Source organism: Asterias rubens, chromosome 15 (genome assembly GCF_902459465.1).
Source record: "Asterias rubens chromosome 15, eAstRub1.3, whole genome shotgun sequence".
Taxonomy (NCBI): domain Eukaryota; kingdom Metazoa; phylum Echinodermata; class Asteroidea; order Forcipulatida; family Asteriidae; genus Asterias; species Asterias rubens.
The window spans coordinates 14,265,559-14,290,332 of record NC_047076.1 but is presented as its reverse complement, the minus strand read 5'-3'; the positions used below and the strand labels follow the sequence as shown (position 1 = coordinate 14,290,332).

General features: G+C 35.7%; 1 long non-coding RNA gene across 2 annotated transcripts; it reads right to left on the bottom strand.

Annotated features, from left to right (window-relative positions):
• Window positions 1-699: 699 nt before the first annotated feature.
• LOC117299896 lies at window positions 700-24,774 on the bottom strand. 2 transcript variants are annotated; one of them, XR_004520124.1, is made up of 4 exons: window positions 24,753-24,774; window positions 17,362-18,113; window positions 16,656-16,782; window positions 700-2,603 (listed from the first exon to the last, which is right to left on the bottom strand). It is a non-coding gene; the product is annotated as an uncharacterized LOC117299896 (long non-coding RNA). The 2 variants fall into 2 exon arrangements; XR_004520123.1 differs by lacking the exon at window positions 700-2,603 and having other exon boundaries at window positions 16,388-16,782.

Here is a 24,774-nt window from a genome sequence, read left to right as displayed (position 1 = left end):
ATGGCGTTTGCGTGATAAAGGTCAGTGCTGCAACAAGATTGAAATAGAAAGCAGATGCTTCCCATCCCAACACATAATAAAATACAAAATAAACACAACAGAGTTTCTTTTATTCTTTCATAAACACTTTGTACACTGGCACATCATATTATTCCCTATAAGGTACACACACCATCATTGGTTCCTTAATGATTTTAAAATTAAAAAGTGAGTTAATTATTTCAAGATCTGCATCAATTATGTTTCAAAGATGCTGTCCGTATGTATTACAAATCATTACATTGACATGTAAAGGTTTTTTCCTCTTACAAAGTGTTTTCTACAAATGACCAGTGGAAAGTGTGTGTACCATGTTTTTATAGAAGTCACCTATCAAAGGTTAAAGTTGTCAGCTCAATGCTTGATACACGACAGAAGGAGGAGGGAGTATTAGATTGGCAATGAGTTTAATTGCAGTGAATGCAGGTTTGCAGTATTTTTGTTAAATCACAGAAATCAGAGTTGTGTCGAATCTTAATATTTCAATTTGATACTTCTTGAGAATAATTCCTTCACTCTTGAGATTAGAGTGATCAATATCAGTGCTTTATGGTAGCTGATCGTCGGCAATTAGCTAAGCACATATCAGTGCTTTGTGATAGCTGCCCGTAAGCAATTAGCTAAGCACATATCAGTGCTTTGTGACAGCTGCCCGTAAGCAATTAGCTAAGCACATATCAGTGCTTTGTGATAGCTGCCTGTAAGCAATTAGCTAAGCACATATCAGTGCTTTGTGATAGCTGCCCGTAAGCATTTAGCTAAGCACACATCAGTGCTTTTTGATAACTGCTCGTAAGCAATTTGCTAAGCACATATTAGTGCTTAAGGTTTGGTTCTGGCTCGGGGTGGTTCAGTCCTGTAGTACAGTGATGCAATGCAATACAGTGATGCAATGCAATGCTTTGCATCGGATGCATCCACAAACTGATGTACTCTGCTTTTAAACAACTGTTACATACACTGTTGGTTTTATGCACAATGCTTTGCTATCTAGCAGTTTATGCTCAGTACTTTGGATTTCTTCACTGCTGTAATATTGAATTGTTGTTATACCAGACTGTATCTGAACATACTCAAAAATTCACCAGAAAATATACAATTAGAACATACAAACTAAATACGATGTGCCAGTGTACATATCTTTGTTAAATAAGAATATTTCAACATACAATTCAATCCAGTTCTAAGCAATACACAATCAGGTAAACTAATATTCACTTAATGATAATTAAAGCATCAATATAATTTGTAACACAATTTACAACAAGCCAAAGTGCAACATCCTTACTCAATTCCTGAGTTTACTAAAAACAAAATTAAGTCACAATTGGAGGGGGGGGGGGTACACGATGCCAATAATTGAGAACCGAATGAGAGAACTGACTCTGTCAGACAATCTGCATTCAGCTTGTATAGAGAAAGTGTTTCTGAGGTGTATTTCATCACTAAACGCACCTGCTTTGATAGGAGGACAAGTTCATTCCAAACATTTGATTGGAATAATAAGACAGTAATGATACTTTCCATCTTTCATTCTGGTTTGATAGTATTAAAGGGTTATTACTACCCTCAAAGTTCAAACATGCAGATCTTCACACTACTGTGTGTTTCTTCAAGACATTCTTATCAACTACTGCTTTAATAGAGGGACTTATAATGTCTGTTTGTTTTAAAGGATGCTGCGCTTTGGCTTTAACACCAGGCACATGGAGAAAAGTTATCCCCAAAAGGTTCTTGTTCACATTTAAACCAAACCGAAGAGAACTTATTGCTAAGATCCCCTTTTACCTGCTTGGATAACCATTTGTATGTAATTTCTGTTTGGCCAGAACAGAAATTACAAAATTGTAGCATTTGTCACTAGAGGCTGCTTCATTCCACTTTTTTTGTAAGATGATAACGTCAAACTTTCAGTTAACGTTCAAAGAAAGATGATCGCCTTTTGACTTCCTGTTACTTACAGTGTATCTGGGTTAAACAAAAGGCCTTTCCTACCATGTGCCTGGCACGAATTCGATTTTTGTATTTTATTTATGTGATATTTTATTTGTTCAATTGAAACCAATGTCAAGCAAATCCATGTCAATGAGAATCTAATGAAGTATATGGGAGATGCTAAGAGTTGTGCCTTCAAATATTCCTTGATTTTAAAGTGTTGACATCACATGATATAGGATGGAAATAATCCATGAGCCTTGATTCCAAGCCTTGTTGTTTCCATGTTTGAGTGGTGAATAACTCATATATCTCAAACAGTCTTCAACTACTGGTTTTTAATGGAGAGAGAATTGTTATTCACAAGTTTGACTGGTGAGTAATTCATAAAGCTCAAACAGTCTTCATCAATTGGTGTTTAATGGAGAGAGAATTGTTATTCACAAGTTTGACAGGTGAGTAACTCATGATTGACATGGATTTGCTATTTGATACCATTCTAGTACATGGACTAGACCCCATTGCCTTGAAGCTTTAGTGTTGACTAGAAGAGGCAGTTGCAGACAATCATCAATAGGCAAGAATTGTTCCATCCACATCTAATTCATCTCCTGGCATCACACGCTAAACTGCAAACAAAAATTAGATCAACATGTTAGTTTTCAAAATGATGATATTTTGAAAGGCAGGGTACAGGTTTAAGGTGCATGATGTACTCTTTCAAGATTAGCTTGTCCAGTTTGAGAAACAAAATTTGTAAGTATGAGCTTGACAAATTTCTGTGAGGAAATGTTGTTTTTATTAGTTATGAATCTACTTTTTGCAAATTAATAGTTAGCTTTACAATGTAGTTTGTGAAAACAGAGTTTCACTTCTTTCTTTAGATCAAAATGATTTGTTTTTGACAAAATTGTTGTTAACCTCAGTATGTAACATTTATATGGCACCTATCCAACAGTTATTGCTCATGGCGCCTTTACAGTAAACTCTCGTAAACAGGTGAGATTTGAGTGACGTTTGACATCTTTGTTCCATTTGAATGTTTGAATCCTGTACCCTGCCTTAACCGATTCAAATCCATAATGATTTGACACATTTACAATGGAAAACCTTAATTTATTAAATCAACTCAAGCAAACAAATATACTATACTGACTATTAAATTACTCTGATCATTGACCCAGTTGAGGCAGTTAATTGTGGTTGTAATATTCTAAAATATCTGAGGTACGAGGAGAGAGTCGGATATGAATTGAGGATGGATGGTACAACCTGGAAAGTAAATGTGCTCAGTTTAGCTTAATTTCCATTCTTCTCTATTTATGATCCACACTGAATCTGAAGTTAAAAGTTCCCCCATGATTTCATAACCCACAGCTGCTGAACTACAAATTAGGTACGTGTATCTATTTTAACGCAAACAAATTGCACCATTGATAAAAGCCTTGTTGCCTGCCCTAATATGGTTGTATAGTATCGCAGCAGGGATTCTGTCACCCAAAAAACACAGTATTTTGAATTAGTATGAATATTCATTTTCTTATTTACATGTTGTACCTGGTCCCCTTGTATATATTATAAATTGTCCAGAACCCAGTGACCATGATTGTACATAACCCATGTCTATTGTGTAGTACTGTCCCCAGATTTTGTATGGTCTCAGTTTTAGGGTCCAGTAACTTCATTGCATATTCAAAGGGTAAGTTTAAATAAGAAAGAGATTTTTGCTTGTGTGATATCTGGGGGTAAGCTAATGAATGGCAAGAGGGGGTAGGGGTAGAGCAATTGAGTTTAGTGGGATGTGAACACCATCCTTCTGATGAGAGCTTGTGCTGGATGCACACAACCTGTTGTTGCTGTGCGGTTGTATGGTCTTTTGGAAACCAGTTTTTCAAAGAAACATGTTGGAAAACCAACCTGAAATTTGGCTGTGCTAGCTTTGCAAGCTTAATCATTTTGATCAGCTGTTGTAGGCTTTTAGCCTCATTTTGCCAGCTTGGAAAGAAAGACAGGTCGGAGGATTCATCTACAATCGTGAGTAATTGTTTTTAAATCAATTTATTTATTTTAAAAGTATTTCATTATAAAAAAAAAACATGAAGTTTAAATTACAAATCTTTGAAAACTTATACAAATTTAGAAAGTCTTTTTGCAATTTTTGCATAAAAGAAGAAAATCTCAGTTTTTTTGACCAGTTGCAAGTTTTAATCTGATTTGCAATTAGTACCAGTCGTACTGATCTCTGCTTAAGACTAAATTTATATTGGAAGTTTTGTATGTAAATAGTGGAATGTTTTATTCAACAAATCAATAGTGTAATTTGAGAAATTCTCTCCGAGTCTTATTCAGTGTATTGTGGAGCACATAGGATTGTATTGAGAAATGTCCTGCTGAGTTTTCAAGCCATGTTTTTCTGCATCGAATTTAACTTAATTTAAAAAAATATATATCAGGAGTCTTAAGCTGTACCGCAAGAAGAAATACTGAATAACAACTCATTGTGAGAACTGTAATCCTAGACCTTAAAACAAAAATGTGATTAGATACAGATTGTGAGCTATAAGAATGTGTCAAACAGACAGAAACTGTCATGTAACTTTGTACCTGTTTACATGTTTAGTAATAACAACATTATGACTTGTATTGAACCCATCAAGGTATCAGGGAAGTTGTTGCTCCAGATGTTACATGTGTTTTTATTTACGTGCGACTGCCTCAAATAGAGGGTGTTTTCACAACACTTTCTTATCAAATGATGATTACTTCAGGCATGCAACTGCTCGTTGAAAAAAAAAAAGGGGAAATTTTCGAAGGCACAAGCTAGTGCGGAGCGGGGCAGCCAAAACGCCACGGGACATGAGACCCACAATGGTACCCTAGAAAATGTTGAGGTTGATTATGCTCCAAGGTGCATTGTTAGCATGTACTAGGCTTATTTTACATTATTGTAGTTGTACATTGTTGTTGCCAGGCATATACTAGGCAAAAACAAACAAAGTGCGCCGATCATTTATTTAAAGCCATTGACCCCTTCGGTAAACAGTATTGTCCAAGGCCCACACTTCGTGTATCACAACTTCTATATCAAATAACAAACCTGTGAAAAGTTAGGCTCAATCGGTCATCGGAGTCGGGAGAAAATAACGGGAAAACCCACCCTTGTATCGACGCGTTTGGCCGTGTCATGACATGTGTTTAAAATAAATCTGTAATTCTCGCTATCGAGAATTGATATTGTTTTACTGTTTTCTCAAAAAGTAAAGCATTTCATGGAATAATATTTCAAGAGAAGTCTTTCACCACTACCTTCTGTAAACCCTGTAAGTTATTTGTAAATCTGTGAACTTTTCTTCTTTTTTCTGAACCGAAAGGGTCCAAAAACATTGTAAATGTCTCATTTTGGTAAGCTGCTTCAAAAATTTACACACCGATTTCAATCTTGTACTCCATAAATAGCATAGGACAAGTTAATTTAAACAACTTGTTCAAGCAACACCATTAATAACAGTGCCTTTGCCTGAGGTTGCAAACCGCTCAGAGAGTGACAAGAAAAAACAACCATGAGAGTGAAATGAAAAACCAAGAGGGAAACCAAGTTGGAGGTATACAATGCCTTTGTGTGCTATATCTTATCCTGGTTGAATTTCAAGTTCCCCTATTTCACATCAAAATGGTCATGATAAATGGCGTTAAAATAATGTATAATGAGTACTCTGAAACTGTCAGCTTTTTTCATTGTGCTGTGTTTCAGGAACAGACAATTTAAATAGTTTTTTCTTTTATCGAAAAATGTCCAGTCTACATAACATAACTTAGTTTGAATCCCTCTGCAATTTATAAAAAATGCCATAATAACAATCGTACCGTCGTGTATCCAAAATACTCAATGTATTTTTGACAACAATAATGCCTTTTTTAATGATATCAAAATATCAAAAATTTCTAATGATCAACATTGTTTGATATAATCAAAAATCTTGAGGGGAAACATCAAGGCAAACAATTTCTGCTTAGTGCTATTGATTTGAATAATTGAACATGATCAATGATGAGAATAAAGGGAACTTTCTACTCTTTCCAACACTTTATAATTTGTTGGGGTTTGATTTTGTGTAGAGCTGTATGTAATAAATGATTAGTGTAATGCCCCTCCATTTTGTGGTTGCAAGACAGGGGTTGAGACATTAATTATGACTGTAAATGTAATGTACACAGAACCGTTAGGCATCACTTATGGATTAAACAAGTTTTTGTTCTTTATGGCTTTACTTCGAAACTTTTGAGTCCAAACTGGTATACACACTAGACACAAGGTCTTTGAATATTAAAACAAATAAAAGCTACAGTTGAAGAAAGGAGAGGAAAATCAAGATCTATGGGAAATTATTGTTAGCCCATCTTGTCACGGTCAAGTAGTAATCAAACTGGGTTACTCAGAGGTAAAAGCATCAGATGAAGAAAACAAGTTGAGAAAAACAACAAGTTTTAGTCTTTGAGAAATATTCTGCTAGGGTTGAAACATCAGGCTGTTTTTTTTTTGTGTTTTTTTTTCAAAACAAATCTTTGAGTAAAATATCGTTGAAATCCAGCAATAAAGGAAAAGCATTTGAGAAAAAACATTTCAGAGAATAATGTTTGTTATGATCAGATATCTTGAAATGAAATGAACTGATATAAATATTGCTAATGAGTATCATTGTGGGGTGTCGTGGTTGAGCAGACAAGAGCACCAGAGTGTGGGTTCCAATCCAGGTTGTGACACTAGTGACACTTGTGTCACTGAGCAAGAAACTTAACCATAAGCTTCTCTCCACCTACATGTAGAAGTAAATGGGTACTTGTGAGGGCAGAGGTGGTTTAGGTGATTGATTAGCTTGGAGCAGCACAGGCTGTATACTCTCCAGGGAACTGAGATAGTTTAAGGAATTATTTAAGGCCCATGTGACCATGGGTCATTATTTTATTATTGAAGCGACATGAGTGTCACATCGTGATGGACCTTAGCGCTATATAAGAAGCCATTATTATTATAATTATTATTATCATGTACTGTATATGATAGGCCAGAATGCACTTTTTGATCTCTGTCATATTATAGGACGATGAACATCAGGAAGGATTGAATTGAATTAATTTCATGATTATTTTCATCAGAGAAGGAAGTCATGTGTTTCTCAATCTAAACGAAACGATTTGATTTTAAGTGATGAAATTCTAAATCTCAAAAATTATTTAATTCTTAATTGTCAATTTACATAATATTCAGTCTACCTGTGAATCCAAATAAGAACCTGAAAGTTCCTTGTTTTATAAAATATTCATTGAAAGGGAAATTGTATAAATTATGGGATGCAAAGACCCATACATGTATATGTGATCATGTAGACCTTGTTCAATCTGTTTTTACAAAAGGAACATTTCAAAAGGGAAACTTAAAGTCTTAAAGGTAGAGGACTTCTATCAAACAGAACCAAGTTCATATGATGGTTTTGACATAATGGTAGAAAATTTAAAAGCAAATCTTCATTTTGAGAACTTTGAATACAATTCATTTATCTCGTACTTTCCCCTTAAATAAAACTTCACAAACTTTCAGGTTTGAAAACATTTGAAGCTACTTTTAAATGTTAGAATTATCAAAGACAATCAGGGTACATCTTGACATAAATTTTAACAGCTATCCTGGTCATATGCAATAGTTTATATTACAATATTTAATTGGAATGGATGAATGGAATGCAACGCTGTCTTGGGTGTGATGTTGAGCATTCCTTCATCTCCATTCACTATTGATAACAGTTCTGGCAAAACGTTTGTAAGAATCTTGATTAGTTCTGTTGATGTTTTTGAATGTGACTCCATTCCATGATATCATTACATCACAGACTCACTATAAAGGGTCTACTGATGTCATAGATCTATTGATGTTATTCAGTTTCATTCCATTCCTTGTTCAGCACATTGAAGTCTTACATTTATAACAGGTCTCCTGTAGTTACTCAGAACAGTTCTGTTGATGTTGAATGTGATTTCATTCCTTGACTAGAATGTTTGCAGTGTCACATTTTGAAGGATCTCCAATCATCTTAGTTTGTGCATTGATGGTATGGAAGGAATGGCAAAGCGTTTGCAAGGATCTTGCTGCCATCACTCTACTGTTAACAATGGATACATACATCCTCCATTGGTCCAAATGTTTTGTAGTGACAGCTCCTTAAGTGGAATCTACTTGCAGTCTTACATTTTGAATGATCTCCTGTGATAAATGATATCACGGTACCCACTCTGGGTAAAGTCAGTGCTTTGCAGTGTAAGGATTTTGATGTCATCAATCCGCTGTTATCAATGGATACATAAATCTGCCATTGGTTAAGTGTTTTTCATTGTAACTCCTGCACCCATGTCCTCCATACAGTAACGATGATGGCAAGTCTTTTCTTGATTTGACAGTCTTTCTTATTCTGAAGGCAATGTTAGCTGTCTCATTACAATGTGTGTCTTTGGGGTAGTTGATGTAGATGTCAGTTTGGGCTCTAATCTCGTTCTTCTTGTTTCAAAAAGTCTCTACACTGGCTGCTGAAGTCCCAGATTGCCATTTCAATACTTTGACATCTCCTTTTTCCAAGAAGCCAGACTTTTGCAATGTTCAGGTTTTAGTTAACGCAAACAACCCTTTACCCCGGGTCGTAGAGGGCCCAACCAGGTGGAACCACCGAGGGAAAGTGGACCTGTAACATCGCGTGGGTAGGAGTGTCAAATCCTAAAGTAGCTCCTGCTACCCGCTACCCTTACAAAGTCCCTAAAACAGCATCTGACCAGGATAGCACTCAAAAGGTAATCAATGATTTGCTGTGGGTTAACTACTACATTTCAACAGGGGATAAAATAATAATAGTGAAATCAACTAAACATCTGCCATCCTATTTTGTTTTGAAAATTATATAAGACTCTGCGACTGTGTAACAAGACTGTTAATAATTTAATTTTACCCTCTTTTACAACTTTGCTAGAAAATGTAGATTGTTAACCACACAGCATGTAAGAGAGCCCATTTCAGAAACCCAGGAAACTGAGGACATATTTTGTATTTATAAAGTAATTATAAGGAAGTATTTCTGATTGAACTTTCAAATTTGTTGAGGGACACAACAGTGTATTATCTTCAAATTACGCGGTAGACTAGAATTATCTTTCTATGAAAATTAAGATAATATGAGATAGGCCTAAATTACATTCAGGGTAGGGTCATAGAATGGTTTTTGTCAGCATTAAGCTGATTTTTACCCCAAATTGTAAACAAAGATAGAATGAAAGCCACATGTGAAAATTTCAGCTTGATACAGTGTACACTTGGTGAGAAAACAGCAACAAACTGTCGCTGTATTTTCACATAAATGTTTAATCCATCCAATGTCAACAAAGTGACACTGAATACCAGTTGCATATTATTCACGGACGGACACCAACCCTAACCTAATCTGTGTTGTTGAAAAAGAAAAAAAAAACACTACTTGAAAGGGATTTAATTCTCCAACTTGTTTTATACTATCACCAACTTCAGTGTTTCTCCCAAATATTTGTTATGGTCTTACATTTTTAGAGCATTTACATGAACCTATCTATGACCCTACATGTAACTTTAATTTAACTTATGCTATCAAACCTGATTATTCACAACTGATAGACAATCTCATGGCATGTACAGTACAGCGAACCGTTAAACTTGATAATTTAGTTAAATATTCCATCTTGTTCAAGATTCCATCTTGTTCATGGAACTTCCCATCCCCTCTCCAGAAAAAATACCCAGACGTACTTTTCAATGATTCATTATTTTTGTCAAAATTTGCGACTGTACACTCTTCCATCACACAAATAATGTAACAAACAAGTTACCTTTAAAGTGTGTATGAGCATTTTCAGTAAGGATTCATATTTGTAAGGTGAACACATAGTATTCAGGCTGTAGTATTTGTGACTGATAAAGGGTACTCCGGTACTGCACACAGGTGTCTTACCCACAAGCATCTTTTGCTGTTGATTATAGCTTTCAGGATCTGATAAATAAAATCAATGTCCAGTAACACTGACTGCCGGTAATAATGATCTCCTTTTCAAGTTAACCGTCCACAGGTCAGGATTTGAACCCACCATCCTTTTGATCATCAACAAAAGAACTTAGGTCCAGTTACAAACTTCTTGTAATCTTCATTTCCTTTTTGGTGTAGATATCTTGCAGTCAGAAGCTGGACTAATTATTCTCGTGATCTTCACCACAAGAATCTAAGTCCAGTTCTGACAGCTCTTACAGCTTTTATTTGATGCAGATTATGGTAGTGCGGAGTCGGACTAATTATTCTCGTGATCTTCACCACAAGAATCTAAGTCCAGTTACAGACTACCCCCATTATTGCTTCATAGTATCTTGCATTCAAGAGTCAGATCTGTTATTTTCATGACAATCATTACACCAACCACATTTAACATCTCTTTTTATGATGTTCATGAAGTGAGTAAAGATTACGTTGACCACACAAAAGTCTGTTTATACTACGTTTTAAGTGTTGTACATCACCTAACATGATTAGTTTATATTTGAAGATAGTATGTTGAGGAGAGTTCATTTCCTCATTTCATGATGAATGTTTACTGCCACGCACAGGTAAACAACATGGAAGATTCTTAAGAAGTTTGATTCAAACAAACGGTGTTTCACTTGAACCAACCAAATCAAATATGCTTTGATGTTAATCCCCACAACTGTATAATTATAATTTTCCTACTGAAAATGCCATGAGAGAAGTCTTCGGAAGAATAAACTATGCTTGATAAAAAATCAAACTATTACTTGTTCATCTAAGTCATTACAAATTATATAAAATTGTTTTAAGTGTCAGGGGTAAGAGTCATTGCTGACAAAAAGGTCTGAAACTAAAATCAACATTTCAGACGGTATGTTGGTAGCTTTACCAGTTGTAGATTTCAGACGGTATGTTAAAACAAAGAGAGTTCAACCTGTTGGTAACTCTACCAGTTGTAGATTTCAGACGGTATGTTAAAACAAAGAGAGTTCAACCTGTTGGTAACTCTACCAGTTGTAGACTGAGGGAAAATCTTTTCAGGACAGTATCCTCAGCACTACATAATAAGTACATGTAGATCAATGTGCATGAATTCTAATGAAAACTAACAGCTAGTTTTCTCAACAGACTGACATAAATAGTCTTAGTTCAGATAAAGATGTGACATTTCTCATCCCTAAACATGAAAAGCACCTGTTGTTTTTGTTTTGCTATTAAATTGTGCAGTTAGGATTGGAATCATTATTCATATGACCATCATCACAAGAACCTGAATCCAGTAACTGCCTTCTGATAACAATATTTCATTTATAAGAAAAATACAACAAACTGACTTCTCCACTCTTTGATTCTGAAGTTCTCTTTCAGCAAATATTAAGGCCTCAAGCCATGAGATTTATCAATTAAATTAATATTATATTAAAGAGATGGTTTATCATTGGATTGTATTTATTCAAATCCTTTAGTTCCCCACAGAAAATAATAAAGTAACCTGCATATAAAGCGCAATACTGTGAACTTTTCACAAAGAAAGAATTGTTGGTGATTTTGAATACTTTATGCCCACCTTTCTTCCTGCAAGGATAGAGGAAATGCGTGAAGACAAGGTTAAAACAACGATTTGTATCAAGTTTTATTTATATTAATGATTTTAATATTCTTTTCCCACAATTTCTGTTTTTGTTTCTTTTTGAACCCCACCCAAGCTTAACCATGTCTTTAACACAACTCTTTATTTGATTGCAAAAATTACTACACTGCAAAAACTGGGGTGTTTCAACTAATTCTCTTGGTAACTCTAAGTGACAACCATGGTGTTTATTGTCCTTTTTGCTAAACATTGGTGAGTTAACAGGCCTGTATGCTTTGTTTCAGAAAGGGAAAGGGCACCAAGGCACATATCTCTTCAGTAAAGGACAACTTATGAGCCCTAAGGCAATAACCAGGGGCAACAATTTATATTCTTTATCCCTGATGCAAATTTAACATCTATTATTTAACATTGGTCAAGTTAACAGGCCTGTATGCTTTGTTTCTGAAAGGGAAATGGCACCAAGGCCTGTTTCTCTTCAGTAAAGGACAACTTATGAGGAAATTTAAAATTTCTACTGGAGGCCTGGAGCATTAGGGCCCAAGGCACTGACCAGCCTTCGTTGCCTCTGTGAAGTATCATGCATGAGTTAATAGTGTTGGTGTTAGCTAGATCAATTCTGGGGTCTAAATCCAATTTAGTCCACCATGGGGAAGGAATGGGGAAGGAATTCAACCCAATGCTTAATGTTAAGATAAAGTGAAATTGAGGGGAAATCTGTGCTGGGCAGCACAGTGTAATTTTGTTCTGTGTAGCCTGGTGTGGTTACTGCCCACCGTGGCTATAACACTGGTTGTCACGTTTAGATACCAAGAGATTTAATTTTACATCCAGTTTCTGCCGTTCTCCTGGATCACAGTTAGACTGAATATTGAGTTGACAAGAGACAAAATCACGCTAACACAAAAAAAGTGAAGTGAATCAGGAAAAAGATATAAGGAGTTTTGTTTGTTACTGCCTGGCAATAACTATAAGAAACTCTGACGCAAAGTTGTGCTAAATCTTGTAAAGCCTACATGTATGGAGCATAATTGAACAAGTCCTTGTTCATAGTCTTAGCATGACAGAGACCAAAAGGCAAAATCAGCATTATTATTTAGAATGAGAAATTTGTTTTTAACCAATTGTTTGAAAGTATGACTGATTTGGTAATATATTAGTACAGGCCAGTAATTGGAAAGCAAGCTTGATTGGTTTCTCTGTGACAAGTATACCCTTTCAGAACGTTTCGTGATTAAGATTTGAAAAATACATTAGTTGGACTATCATTGTCTTTAAACTGTACAGATCAGGGTGGGCTCTATAAGGTGAAAGTTGAATGCAGAATAGTGCAAAATATTCTAACAGATCAAGGAGAAGAAAAGTATAGTTTGTTTGTTTGTTTGTTTGTTTGTTTGTTTGTTTGTTTGTTGTGGTGTTGTGGTGCTGGTTTAGGGGTTGTTTTTTGATGGGGGGTTTTCTTGGATGATCTTCCCAATGCTGGAACTTGGCAAAGCTCCCACAAGGGGATGATACAAAACAATGTGAAGTTGACAACAGCCAATCTCTTTAATTAATACACAATGTATATTGTGGTTTAATGTTTATGACTTCATGAATTGCATAAACCAACAAGTTAAAAGAGTCACTGTGAAATCAGTGGTAAGCCTTACTGGATTCGAACCCACTACACTCTATCCATCTAATCATGGTGACACGCCACTTGACAGAAGGTAGGACAAGTACTGTAATTATCGTGAATGATAATACCAAGAATCGCAACTATAACCAGAATGAGGACTTAAGATAGTACAGAAGCTGTGTGTATACCAGTGGATATTGCTCTCTGAGTGCCAACAGCCCATAGCCAACCCCCTTAAATAACATTTTAAGGGGATTTCGACACTAAATAAATTTTTATTACTATTTTTGCTCAATAGATACTGTGGTTGTTTTAAGAAAAAAAATTAAAGAGAAGGGGTATGTTGGTATGACAGACTTGTGCTTTGATTTTAAATATCATAAACAAAATTGGGGTCTGTTTTCTTAAAGTTGACTTTAATTACTGATAATGATTAGTTACAATTGTGAGCTGACCATTGTACCACTATGGTAGCATTTTTAAAACCTGGCAATGGGGTTCAAACTTATTTATTTTATTGTAGACTTAACATTTTCGATTAAAATAAAATGCAATTTAAATTGTCTGATCCTGAAACACAGCACAATACAAAATAAATGAGTTTCAGAATACTCACTATACACTACTTTAACTATCATTACCATTTTGATTTGAAATAGGGGAACTTGAAATTCAGCCAGGATAAGTTAAAGCACACAAAGGGATTGTATACCTCCTACTTGTTTTTTTTTTTCTTGGTTTTTTAGTTTCATTCTCATTTTGTTATGTTTTTCTTGTTATTCCCTGAGCACTTTGAACCTTAGACAGGCGCTATATAACCTGAAGTGTGGTCTGAGAAATGTTGCAGAACACAAGTTTAAAGTTAACAGATTTACAAATAAATTTAAGGGTTTACAGAAGGTAATGGTGAAAGACTTCCCTTGAAATATGATTCCATGAAATGCTTTACTTTTTGTGAAAACATTAAAACAGTTAGCAATTCGCGATATCGAGAATAACAGAGTTATTTTAAACACATTTCATGACAAGGCGAAACGTGCGGAAACAAGGGTGGGTTTTCTTGTTATTTTCTCCCGACTCCGATGACCGATTAAGCCTAAATTTTCACAGGTTTATTTTATATATAATGGTGATACACGAAGTGTGGGCCTTTGGACAATACTGTTTACCGATGTTGTGCGATTGCTTTAAGAGGCAAGTTATGACCAAGGAGGTTAATCTTGATGCTTTTTGTAAGGTAGGATCAACAGGTGAATGAGAGAGTGTCTTCTCTTATTGAACAAGAACTTATCCAACATATTTCTTCTGGCAAACTGATTTGGTACAAATTATTGATACACCCTTTACTGTTCATCCCCCAAGTTTCATGACTTATAACAAAACTTTGTAATTATACTAGTTAGCATGACCAATTGTCACTAGAGTTTTCATTTCAGGATTGAAATAGCCCATTATTGTGCAAGCATGATGCTAAACTGGTAAGAATTTTGTGGATTCCCACAGAAAATTATCTATTTGCGTTTTAACTTGGGCATTTTCACAGAGATATAAATCTCTTTGCATTGGTTTGCATACAGCACTCTACACGCACATCTTGTTTTGGGGTGTTTTTCCAAATGTATTTATTTAAAATATTAAAATATTATCCAGAGGTCATTGGTTCAAATCCTGCTCTAGATATTTTTCATTGTTCAATCCCAAATCCTAAAACAATAAACCGCTAAATGATGAATGATGATGAAAACAATAACTCATCAAAGAAGTTTTAAAGAGGATTTTAAAACTACATTGACATTGAAGAAGTTGGCTTTTTATGTGCTATGTATGGCTTCAGCCAGACACCTTAGGTTTTGTGTTTAGTCAAAACAGCAATCCCCCCAAAATAGCTTGACTTCAACTTTGATTTTGTGGAGCATATTATAAGTCAATAATAAAAAAAATTATGTAAGTCTAGGTCTTAAGAAAAACATGGCTGTTTATAATGGTTGAGCTACTAAATGAGAGTACAAAGTGCCATAATCCATCTGCAACTCTATCCGTTCCCTTTACAAACTTGTTTACTAAAGGTACTCCAAAACTAACTCCCATCTGCCTAATAATTAGTTATGTATCCTGTTACAATGGGAACTGATTGCTCCAAAAGGTGATAACAGAAAAAAGCTGGGATAGTGAGTGTCACAAGAAATTGAATGCGCTATGATGGTTTATATTGTTGCAATTGTTAACAATATTCAATTCCAACAACCTTGCCTCAACTTGGATCAATGAGTCTCAATATTATTAGTTCAGGTAAGATTGTTCTAAGTTGATACACATACACAGATGTTTGTAGAGACAACAAACTAATATTGAACAGCAACTCATAGAGGGCAAATGCTCTGTTAAACTACTAAAAACAGCAGCTAAAGTTGGCAGTCACCTGTCAACATTTTCTTTTCACTGAAGGGGTTCAATTCTTTACCTCAAAGTAAACGAAGCACAAGTTTGCAATATATTTTTGTCCTCCATCTTAAACAAGTCCTTAAGAAACTCACCCATTACCCAGATGGTAGAACACTGGCTGTAAGAAACATGTTAATAGACAAACTTGCACAAACACATAAATAGTTTGCAAAAATCATTTAACTCGAAATTTAATTTTGGTGTCATCAGTACAACAAACATAATTGTTGCATAAATTAGGAAACGAGTGTTGCACTGAAGGTTTTGAGAGAATATTAAAATCGTTTTATTTTGACCCTGTGATTTGTAATGAACCAAAAGCAATCATCTGACTTGGTTCCAATATCATCGGGGAACAATGTATAAGGAATACATCCTTTTGGCATTGCATGGTGAGGTATCAATGTATATTTGGTTTGCAGTAACACCATGTGTGTGTATCTACTTGCCAGGTAGAGTTTGTTCTTGGAGAACTGACTTGCTTTATGCTACTGCCGCGGAGTAGATAATCGGGGGTTCGGGAGACTTCTCAGTTCTGAAAAGAACTGTCCTGCTTTACCAGGGCGGATGGTATAGAAAATAGACTTGGATCACTACTTTAGCTTATAGGATCTAATTAACTGTACTGCCGCGGAGTCAGTTCTGAATTGGTCTCAACGTTTCGATCTAGCTTGCTCTAGTCATCGTCAGGAGCCTGAATACATCCTTTGTTATCGATTACATGAATGAGAGATTTATGTGAGTTTTAACAGCTTCATTTTATTTATTAAACAAAAGATGTGCGAGGGTAATCTGAAGTTCTTAATTTGTACAAATATCACATGAAATGGGATCACTTGTTTGAGAATTTCTGTCCCAACAATAGATTTGTCCGACCTTTGCCAATTTGATTTTCACTGTTATATCTGCATTGATAAACAAAGCACACATTAGATTGTGAACTGACCTGCTCAGATTGATATTGAAGAATGATGTCACATCAGGAAAGTCCCTGATGACATCATACAGAGCCTACAGTCGTTTGACATCAATTAGTGGTAAAGTTGCTTTCTCCTAGTTGCTCATCAGGTTCACTGAATAAAACAGATACACAAATTAGGACTATTGTCAATTACATGTGATTCTTTGGGTTCAGGGGTCGAAATTAATGGTGGCCCGCTGGCCCCACACCAGTGAAAATTTCTCCCGATGACACAAAAAACACTAGCCCGGTGGAAGGTGAAAAATTTTCCTCAAAATCACCGGACCCTTCCATTGGAGAAGGCATCGGAATCTGGGCCGGACTGCAAAAAGAAAAACCATTATGACTGCTGTCACATTATTAGCTATCAAGCGCCTTAACTCGCAATCGTGGGCTAAATGATGGAGGTGTATTAGAAGAGGCCGCTGTTTCAGCCAGTGGCTGTCAGGGCGACTAAAAGCCACGATCTGTTGTGTGCAAAAGTACTGCTGCTGGTATTCAGCACGCACAAAACAAAACAAATTACATTTTGGGGAAACCAGTTTCCTCGCAGTTACTCGACTCGCCCCTGGTCCACCCTTACCCTAACCCTAACCATGCTACAACTGAAATGTAGGAGTAAATACCAACATAGTAATATCCTCTTTAAGTAATTGTTTTAATGGTGAGGGGGTGTTGTAGATAGACCTACCTTAGAGTGGGTTATCCTGATAACTTAGACTTAGAGTGCATCTACCAGTCAGTCCATCCCTATAGGAATCAAAGAGTGCAGACCTTGTGTTGTAGATAGACCTACCTTAGAGTGGGTTATCCTGATAACTTAGACTTAGAGTGCATCTACCAGTCAGTCCATCCCTATAGGAATCAAAGAGTGCAGACCTTGTGTTGTAGATAGACCTACCTTAGAGTGGGTTATCCTGATAACTTAGACTTAGAGTGCATCTACCAGTCAGTCCATCCCTATAGGAATCAAAGAGTGCAGACCTTGTGTTGTAGATAGACCTACCTTAGAGTGGGTTATCCTGATAACTTAGACTTAGAGTGCATCTACCAGTCAGTCCATCCCTATAGGAATCAAAGAGTGCAGACCTTGTGTTGTAGATAGACCTACCTTAGAGTGGGTTATCCTGATAACTTAGACTTAGAGTGCATCTACCAGTCAGTCCATCCCTATAGGAATCAAAGAGTGCAGACCTTGTGTTGTAGATAGACCTACCTTAGAGTGGGTTATCCTGATAACTTAGACTTAGAGTGCATCTACCAGTCAGTCCATCCCTATAGGAATCAAAGAGTGCAGACCTTGTGTCTCTTGCCAGTCAATTTATGTGAGTTTCTATAACATGTAGCAGTCCATTCCTTGAGATCGTCCTTTCACGCAATGATCGTCTGATATTTCTTTTACAAGATGTTGGACAAGAATTGAAGACGATGATGTTCTCACATCTGCGCACAAATAGAAATAAAGTAATTTGTCAGTAAATGGATAATTCCACACTTGTATTTATTGTAAAAAGAGTAAAGTGCCCAGGGTTTATTCAAACAGTACACTGAATTGAAGGACCAACAAATCACACCACACAATTCACAATTAAAGCACTTCTCCATAGTGTAGAATAGTCAAATTCTCAGAGCCTTTTAAAAATATTTTTCCAAATATATCTTTAATGGTTTGGAAGTAAATATTGGCCCTTCGCTTGTAGGGAAAAGTAGGAAATGTTGGCACATCCTCAAGAGCTTAGATAATTAGAGAAATATATTAGTTTCTGGATAGAACAGTCACAGAAAATGAACTGTGTAAATACAAAGTCATGATTACACCGGTCCAGTACACATTCATTATTTTCAACTATAGAAGGACACACTTGCCTTCTAAGTTTTAGCCCCTCCCCTTCCCAAAACAGACATCCCAAATGCAAGCATGGTCTTGCAACCATCCCCCAATCCTCACCCCACTCCCAGATTAATTTTTTGTAATTGAAGGGATGTTGTTTTGGGTGATCACTCTTAAAATCAATGGCAATAAAAACCTTTGGTTTGAAGCCCAAAGCATTGTTTGATGTAAAACAGATAACAGTTTGCAAGCTGTAAAATGTAAATCTTGTTTAGGGATTATTCTTCCTGTGTGGACATAATTCATTCAAAACCATGACTACTTTTTCAAATGAAACAGGAGAAAAGTTCAAAAGCCAAAAGTAAGCTTTGCCTTTGAGTAACATTGAAACAAAAATAAGACACATTTCCATACCCAGCCCCCATTTTTTGACATGAGAAATATCTCATTTGATCAAATAAGACAACATTTTAATGAATGAAAAAGTGGTTGCCGGAAACAGACATTTTCCCCAAATTGTGTGTTTTTCCAGTGCTTTTGTTATAATCCCCGACACCCAAAAATACATACCCTCCCCCCCCCAAAAAAAAGGTGTATGATTACTATACACCTCTTACACCTCTAGGTAGCCTCATAAATCAGTCCAATCCACTCCGTATTCTTGGCCCCAGCAACATTGAAATAAAAATCTGTAGGTTTTTTGGAGTTGCCATTAAAGAGTTCAGGTACTTTTTCAAAGTATCCGCATTTACATTAAACTTTACAGGGTTTGAAGATAATTGTCAGAGTATTATCTAAACCCCCCTCTTTGTATAATAAAAGAGTCTGCAAAACTTTTTGGTAAGCCCAGTAGTTAAGTAGTCCATTGTGTAGACCAATAGCTTTAAGAAACTAATAATCACCCATTATAAGTTTCTAAGAAAACCACAAGGTATGCAGCATGCAGTTTTTTTTTTGATACTTTTAGATTTGAATTGCTTAGTCAGCAAATTTTATTGTTGGGTTGTCATTCTTGAGAAAAAATCACTTTATAAAGGGAAGTTTCAAATTCTCAATAGTTGCTAGGGTCTGGCATTGACAACAGTTGTGCACTAGTGAATCAAGTTGGAGTATAGTAAGAGTGAGAGCAGGAAAGTTGGCAGATGATTTTCAATTGATCATGCCTCTAGAATGTTGTCATTGGGTGTAGCATACAGCTACAGCAGACATAATTTTGAGCAGCAACATTTTTGAAGACATTACTTTTGTAACTGTCTATATGTTGAAGGCATTACCGAGTTGTATCATCTAATTGTGAGAAGTTCTTCAGAGCCAGTGTTGCCGCTGTACAGTATACTCCATGATGTAGAAATCAGAAATTATATTTTGTTTAATCCATGGTTTCACAGTTTTGAATTAAGACAAAAGCATTCATTGTACTATTAAAGACAAAGAGCAGATTGTGTGATTTAAATGGAAGAGTTGTTTAATAGAACTGGCTTGTAAATATTATAGAATTATGGACAAGTTTTTGTATGGCGCCACCACTTTTTCATTTTGTAAAAATTAGTGGAATGTTTATTGAAGTTCATGAATGTCTGATTTTCATCAATATTTTGGGGTTTATCAAGAATGAATTACTCCAAGCCCAAAACATTCTGAGTTCTAAAGGAATAATTTTCAGTTAAACTTGGTGTTGGGTGAGTGAGAAGTATCACTAAAATCATGAGAAACATCCATTGGAAAAATGGGAATGAAATCTGTTCCCCGGTGTTGAAGCAAAGTCAATGCACGGCTGAACGCATGTGTAGCTGTATAGCCCCCAGGGAATACGGGATGCGTTGCACCCTGCCATGACAGAACGAACTCGCATGTCAAGTTGGAAATAACAACACAGATTGCTCTCATATTTAAAGTAAACAATTTCAAATTTATTGTTGAAATTGTCTACACATTATAATTAAACTTATCATCATTTTGGTCCTACTTTTGGTTCGACTATGCCGGGGTTAAAAATCAATGTTTTTATTTCGTAATTATTAAAAATTAATTTTGCTGTTGTTTATGTTTTTCACAACTGGTCGCAAAATTTAGCGTCAAGGTCATCGAAAATTCCACATTATTTCGAACAGGAAGGTCAGATGATCATGTTGAGATTCGCTTGTGGAGATTATTATGATAAACTCAAAAATGAAATTAACTCGATCGATATACTTCATTACGAAGGAGCAGGTCGCATATTATTCCGGGTTTCCTTGATTGTTTTATTTATTACAGATGGTTCTGAGTTCCGAGCTAAGCTGGTCTGGAAATTCATTCTTGAGACTTGAGAGAGAAAGAGAGAGAGAGACGAGAAGGCCGATTTCCAAAGACCAAACCGACTCATAAGCTAAGAGACTGGCAAGGTGGCGGCATCGACTCCCCTCATACCTACAAGGCAGAGTTAAGAATGAGCACCCAACTTGGTGAACCAAGATTGTTAGTAACTTTGATTGCTGAATATGTTTAGCCACTTAAATGGTTGGAAGTCCTCAACTAATGATTATTTTGGTATTGTACATTGTTCATACACTTGTGAAGTAGGCCTGGGCGAATAGGTTTTCCTATCCGTAACCGCGAATGCATTTCTTTTCTTAACCGGATAACCGCATAGGGCGCGAATACCTATTTATAAACTGGATAGTTCTGTAATTACAACCAAGTAACCAGATATTCTTTAATATCCGAATATCTGCGGACGTCGGGCGACAACTGATATGAATGTTTTGTCTGAATCATTATGAAACTTCTATTAAGACAGCATAAAACAGCATAAATTAAGTATTTAACTATGCTCACCTCCGTGAAGAGTTAAAACAATGACATTTCCGACGTATTTTGTTCAATTACAAAAGTTTTCCTTCATGTAGAGTCAATCACCATCAAAAGAAAAAGCAAATCGCCATCTTTAAATTAGATCTGGTCATTTTTATGAATGAACTGAGTGACACTGTTTAAAACTAATATCAATCCGCCCATAAGATGTCATTCACAAACGAACAGCGCCCTCTAGCGGCAAAAAAAAAGAATTAATATTTTTCTTAATTTTTTTTTTAATAGCGCCCTCTAGCGGCAAAAAAACTATTCGATATCCGGTTAATTTCGGATAGTTGGCCAGCGGTATCCGAATAACAAAATTTCACTATTCGCCCAGCACTAAACTATTGTGAAGACATGACTGAATTTGACACTACAAATGTTTGTAAATAAGCGATTGTAAATGGTAATGTGCACAGAATTGCAAATAAGAATACCCTGAAACTGAATTTAAATGACTAGTTTATTTCCTTTTGTTGCAAGAAGAACAGTGTAGACTAATAGACACACATGTTCGGGTATTAGGCAACGCTAGTCAGTAAAACGAAAACATATTCTGACAATTACGATAGAAGAAAGCTTCCCTTTAAAACATTGCTTGCTGAGGTGCTTGTCAGAATTGCATCCCCCCCCCCCCCCCCCGCCCCCCAATTCTAATGTATGGTGTTTATTTTGCAGGAGCAAATATACTAATGAATATGCATGTTTAAGTTTACAGGGACAGATCCACTAATGAATATGCATTTTTCTCCCCAAAGGTTGTGAACTCTTGTTATTATGCTAATTTCATAACTTGGTTTATGAATAGAAGTGCAGAGGTCAGTGCCTTCACTTTCCTTAGTACTTGTCTGGTCACACAGGTTGGTGTGAATAATTATGTATTGTTGTGCATTGAAGGATTGAGCTACTTTGCATGTAGTTGTGGTATATGCAAGATTTTAGGGAGTGGCAGTAGTCTCACATAGGTTCTTATGGAAGAAGGATCATGAAATTTTGAGTGAGAGAAAGATAGAGAGAATTTGAATGGGTATTCGGAAGTGCCTATATCTCAACAGTGTCGCGCTACAATTATAAGCTATCAGGTTGTTGTTTTACTGCCATTTTAATGCTAAATCACAAACAGATTATTCAGGCTGTTATTTTAAGCAATTGATTGGCAGAGAACTGAGGCGGCAGAGATCGGCAGTACAAGTTTGGAAACAAGGAGAAAATCGTAAGTTGAAAATTTGCTTATTGTTTTTGAGGATATTGATTCTAACTAAGCAGAATTCTTGAATTAAATTGTTCTTGGAAATGTGTATTTCATGCTGTATTAATGGAGCATTGGATTTGAATAGCTTTGTATTTTGAATACTCTGAATTTGTAGTTCACCTTTTTTTGGAAGAAGAAATTAAACAAAGAAATGATTTGAGAAAGGCATGTTTATTATCAAAATGAAGGAGAGCATCAGGCATTATTGTATTTGTTTAAATAACTATTTTATAGATGGCCATGATGTTGATGTGGGAATCTAATAAATAAACAAAATTATCAAGACAAATTATCTCGAAGCAGCAAAACCATCGGCTGCCATCTTGCTTTTTTTAACATGGATTAGTCTTGGCCCAAGAGAAGATGTCAATGCAATGATTGGTACTTTTTTGTGAAGGATATGTAGTTTAGCCCAGACTTATTAACAGAAACACTTCTGGGCCCCATTTTTTACAGCACAAAAATGAGTTGTTGGCAAGTAGTAGGACCGAAAATGACTTCTACTCTCTAAGCATGCAAAGGTATACTCAACTAATTTTATTTTTATCGACACAAGGATGTATCCCCCTCTTACAAATTTTCCTGCTATTATGCCTTTTTCTTTGAATTGGGAAAAGAATAATGATGCCATATATCAACCGATGCCCTAATTATCTTCATTTGTTAATATGAAGTATGCAAACATTATATTAAAACTTGATGAACATTGAAATGTTCACACTACACACCGATCTTCGATGACTTCAACTGGCCCCATTTGTTTTGAGTTTTTCCTGTTTTCACGGCAAACAAGAAAGTATGGTTTCCCGGTGAAGCCATACATGGAAGAAACATCTGCAGTGACTACAAGTGTTCTTTGAGACTCTGGGTATGACTCTATAGCCAGCAGTTGTCTTACTTTTATTCAAAATATTTTTAATGACATTTTTAAAATAACCATGGTAATTTGCAAAAAATAAAAAAAATAAATAATTTAAAGCCATTGGACCCTTTCGGCAAACAGTATTGTCCAAGGCCCACACTTCGTGTATCACAACTTCTATATCAAATAACAAACCTGTGAAAATTTAGGCTCAATCGGTCATTGGAGTCGGGAGAAAATAACGGGAAAACCCACCCTTGTATCCGCGCGTTTCGCCGTGTCATGACATGGTGTTTAAAATAACTTCCGTAATTCTCGCTATCGAGAATTGATAATTGAGAATTGATAATTGATATTGTTTTACTGTTTTCTCAAAAAGTAAACATTTCATGGAATAATATTTCAAGAGAAGTCTTTCACCACTACCTTCTGTAAACCCTGTACCGAAAGGGTCCAATGGCTTTAATAAAAAGTGTTAATAATTATTGGCTTTCCAATCTGATTTTTATTTATTTTTCCCCCTTTTTTTCCTTAAAATTTGTAATAAAGCATATAAATAAACAGTGATAATTGAATCAACAAGCTGATGTTTAAATTTTAATATTAATGTTGATATGAGGGTTAAAAAATAAAAATCTCCAAAAATATTAGAAAATGATACAAAAATACAAGGCACATGGCTTCTTTAAGCCTCTGTATTTTTTTCAGAACGCTCAGCAAAATATTCAGTCACATGATTTGATCATCATGAATTGTGAATTGTAATAGTGTTTAATGAAACTTTTTGGGTGGGCAAATATTTTTATAAGATAGCCTCAACATTATGACATATTTTTGTACCTTGTACTGTAGAAATGCCTAAATAAAATACCAAACTTTTTGCATTTACAAGTGCAAATAACCAGTGGATCCTTACGTGTTTCTAAGTTTTTGTCAAGGGAGAGTAGACTCTTTGCTTGGCAAATAAAACCACAATTTTTTTTTCTAGGGACTGTTTACATCGCGCACAGAGAGGTAAAACATTTGCCACGAAAACAGGACCTCCTACCATTACTCTATGCTCCTACGATACTCATCAACACACCCCACCACCGGTAGCGGGCGCATGTCTATTTTTGTGCCAGGCAGCCATGCTTGCAAAGAATGTTTCAGAAATGGAAAGTTTTTACTTTTGCAGCTAACTTTTACGGATAAAACCTGTCACAATTACAGCTTGAATACAGAATGTCAGAGTTTGTTATGTTTTCATGCAATATAAACTGATACAAATATCTATAAATTATAAAGACAAAATGTGCTCACCTTTCCGGATTTAAGGATTTAG